Source organism: Parasteatoda tepidariorum, chromosome 6, assembly GCF_043381705.1.
Source record: "Parasteatoda tepidariorum isolate YZ-2023 chromosome 6, CAS_Ptep_4.0, whole genome shotgun sequence".
Taxonomy (NCBI): Eukaryota; Metazoa; Arthropoda; class Arachnida; order Araneae; family Theridiidae; genus Parasteatoda; species Parasteatoda tepidariorum.
This window is the reverse complement of record NC_092209.1, coordinates 13,766,815-13,771,261: the sequence shown is the minus strand read 5'-3', so window position 1 is coordinate 13,771,261 and position 4,447 is coordinate 13,766,815.

Genomic DNA, 4,447 nt, shown 5'->3' with positions numbered 1-4,447 from the left:
TGTTTAAATTAAATCTAACAGTGACAACTCTAAATTGTCACTATTTCAAATATATTTATTATGCAGCAAATCTTTGTTTATCCTAATATATACTAGTATTGTAAATTTCAAACATTCTTTGTTTTTTTTTTTTTTATCTCAAAATCTAGTAAAAGTCTGTTATAACAATTATTTACTGCAGCAAACGGCTAAAGTGAGCTTGTCGTAAACAAATACACAATATTTAATGATAACATAGCATTAAAATTGACTAAACAATGAGAAAAAACATTTATCTCTCTCTCTCTCCTACTTTGAACAACTGTTTTGATTTAAAATAGACTGTTTTGCCTACATATTGTAGACTAAATTGGGAGTTATTGCTAAAACTATTTGCAATAGCTGTTGACAACAATAACACTGAATATGAATTTCAATAGTAAGCTGTGAAAAGAGGTAATAAGAGGGCTGTATATATATATATATATATATCTGTATATATATAGAATTTTACAGTCATAGAATCATGAAATGATGAGGATTTTGTTTTTTATTTTATTTTTCGGAGTTTTGGACGAACAGTGTGCAAAAAATAAACAGTCCATCCTTAAAAACTTTTTATCTAATGATAGGATCTGCACGTTCTAGGACTCAATCTTAATGGTTTAAAGGGGTGACCTCAAATAAACTAATTAGTTAATGCAGACGATATTTTAAAGCACGAAATCAGACACGAAAACGAACCCTATCTGCATAAACATACTTTTTGTTGAATGAATTTTGGATTTCTGAACCCCCAAGATACTGGGGTAGCCGCAATCTGAAAAATATGCTCCCAATATGGTCAGAAGAGCGAGCCAAAGTTTGGACCCCTTAATGTTAATTTTAAACTTTGCGTATTTCGTATTTTTTAAGTGAATGGAAAAAGTTTTTGCTCGCAATTGGAAAATTCGCGAAATTTACAATTTATAATTCCATGCGAATAATAAATTTTAGTGATTATATACTATGTTTTATTTAATATCGGTGGAAAACATTTTCTATCGAAAAATCATTTTATAGAATGTAGTTTTAAATTTTTATTAATTATTAATTACTTGAGCGAAATCGGTCGAATAGTTAGTGAGAAATCGTATTTTTTAAACTTCAATTTCTCAGGTACTATTCGACCGATTTTGCTCAAGTTTTGCATTTTGCCATGCAAAGATACCTTTTTTAATATGATGTTAAAAACTATTAACCTTACAAATGAAAGCACAGAACACTTGAGGCTGTTTTGAGGTTGACGTAAATCTACATAGAAGCAACCAGCTTTGATAGGTGTGTTCTGAGTTGCACAGGTTATTTTCTAACACATTTGAAGCAAATAAGTAGATTTGAGGTGTGATTAATTTTACCAAATTTCAATTTGAAGTATTGTTGAGCTATATATAAAAATGATTTTATGAGATGTAATATGTTGAAATTAAGTTTTATTGTTGGGTTTTCTTTTGGTGCAAAACATAATTTAATTTTCTACTTCAAGTGCAGAGATTCCAACTGCTCCAGATTCGACAAAATATTTTCAAAAAACGGTAGATAATTGCAATTGGAGATTTTACTTTTATTTTGCTAACTTTTTGAAATGCTAATCAGGGCTTAACTGTCAAAATTTAATGCTTTAATGTAATTGCATTAAACGACATACCTACTTTGCGACACTTGCCTCTTCAGCCAAAATATTTGCCTAAAAAGGAACGGAAAAATGATATCGAAAAATGAAAGTAAACAATAATATGTGGAGAGAAATTAAAATCCGATTAATAAGTGATAATATATACAGGTACAGTACCGAAATTCCGCATAATATACATATAAGTATTTACATAACAGAGTTGGAGGCCTCACTGTATTGGTTCGTTCGTTGTTGCTGTTGTGGAACTGGGTATCTGAGATCTAAATTTCCCTTGATGCCTAACTGTAGCTGAATGCTGGGGTTATCTCGGCGCTTGGCGCGAAGCCCCCCTAACCGATTCATCGATTCTGTTTTGTCGTATTCTAGGAGGTCCTAAATATCTTTGAAGTTGTAGTATGTTGTAACGGCAAATCAAGTCCTTAAAGAAGTAAATCTTTAGTTTTGAAGTGAAAATCATCTTTGGAATGGGGAGATCCCCTTGAGTAGAGTTGTATGCAAAAGTTAATAGTATTTTGATTGTATGCAGTCTGAGCATGAAAAGGATGTAATTGGGCTGAAATTCGAATTATCACGGATTATATCAATATCGAACAACTTATTGAAGTTTAAGCGTCTAACTGCAACAAAATGCATACCTGCCAACTCTTTCGGATTTTCCGGAAGATTTTATTTTTATATTTAAAGTGATAGTAAATATATACTTTTTATCATTTATAAATTTAATTTTTAAATGATTTTGATCACCACTATTCTTACAAAAATTAAGCACATAGATTAATATGCGTTACTATCATGGCTGTCAACTTAAGGTTTCTCAAATACAACGTATTTGTTTGCTTAAAATTGAAGTTTTAATTCCATTTTAATACCACTGGGAAAAATGATAATGGAAAGGATTAAAAGTTGGCAGGTATGAAAATGGTGTATCAAATAAGCCTTTGAAATATTTAGAAATATTGGTGACAATTATTTACCTTGTAAATCGAATTTACTAAGCCAAAAATAATACATTAACAGACTACCATTCGAAAATATGTACCCGCTGTCCGGAGTAAGTGGGCATTTCTGCAAGTGTGTTTCTGCAAGTTATTTGTATTTTTTTCAATCTTAAAACAGTCTCAGAAACAACTTTTTTTGTTAGGAGGTGTACATTTCTCGAGATATTTGACCGCTTCCGAACTTTTATCACACACTCTATATACTTTATGCTCTATGTTACTTTTTATGTAATCTAATATAAGAGGAATTTTAAAATTTTTCTTTGCTTTTTTGAAGAATGAAGAAAAAAAAGACGTAACTTTTTTGTTTTATTTATTTAGTTTATTTTTGTTTTATTTATTTTTGCGTTACATATTACGTTATTTAATAACATATTACATATAACATACTACGTATTAACATGTTACATGTTACGTTACATATTTTGTATACGTTTCATTTTAATTTATTAGTTAGTTTAATTTTATTTATTTTTGCGTCATTCCTCTTAAGAATATTAGCTATTTTTTCGGACCAGGGTAACCTGGTAGGTTGGGTGTAGGATCCATGTCCAAGTGGTCGTGAGTTGGCACCCCGCGGTTGGAAGACTTCCCGTGTAGATAAATGGGGACTGGTGCGCGTTAATTCTCTCGGGTGACAAAGTCCTCCATGCTCCCATAACAGATCATTTTTCAGTGGGAACTGAATTGCAGAATGATCATTATCTGGTTCAGATTAAAATTAAGATATGTAGATGAATTATGCATGAATGGGTCCGCCTCCTAAAACAGGCTCTGACGTCCACGTGACTGAAGTCATGTACTTGGTCACCGATGGCATCAGTGAAAAGCAAGAAACGCATCATCTGCCTTAAATTCGTTATCCTTAAATTAAATTTCACCAAGGTATTGACAAGTCGCACTAAAAACAATATCACTTATTTTTTTAGTTCGATTATCGTTTTGTTGTGTTCTTCTTCTTTTTTTTCTTATTTGAAAAATTGAATTTTTGTTCTGTCGGTTATTCTCACACTTTCTATTTCATTTTTAAATAACTTTAAAGATTGTCTTTCATTTTGAGTTTCAAGCAGTTTTTACTGGATGATTATTAAATACATTCTTGTTGAGGTCTTCACTGGTAAGTGCATGACTTTTAAACGAAGTGAATTGCTCCCTTAAAATTAGCATCTAAATTAAAGTGTAAGAGAATCGAAGTCTTAAAGATGGGATACTGAATTACGACTTTTTTGTGTGAATAGTTCTGGAGGTAGTTGGTAAATATGAGCGAATGCTCTATATCATTCTTTAATACTGAAATTAAGTTTACAAGCTGAGATATTGAAGAGCTAACTAGGATAAAGCTGTTATCTGAAGAGAACTGACGAGAGTTCTAAACGTTATTGAGTAAAGATGCTGAAACCCGTAACATATTTTAAAATAAATCCAAAGAAATCCGTGTGTTTTGTTTGTTTTTTTTTACTTCCGTAAACAATCTGATCCTCTAGAATTTAAACTCGCTCTAAATCAAGTTTACTAAACTGAAGGTCAACAGTCAAACCTCAAGTGTCAGAAAAAACTTCCTTAAAAGGCATAGTTACTGTCCGTTATTATGTCGTTGTTTATTTTTCATAGTTTTAAATAACATATATGAAACATTCTATATATGTATAAATTAAATAATAATGTTTAAGAATGAGATACATTGTATGTTTGGGAGTCACGACATAAAAATCGTTTAGAACACTTGAAAAAATAATTCAAATTAGGATAGCTACCACTTTATGAAATATATTTATCTTCTTATAAATTTAGTTTT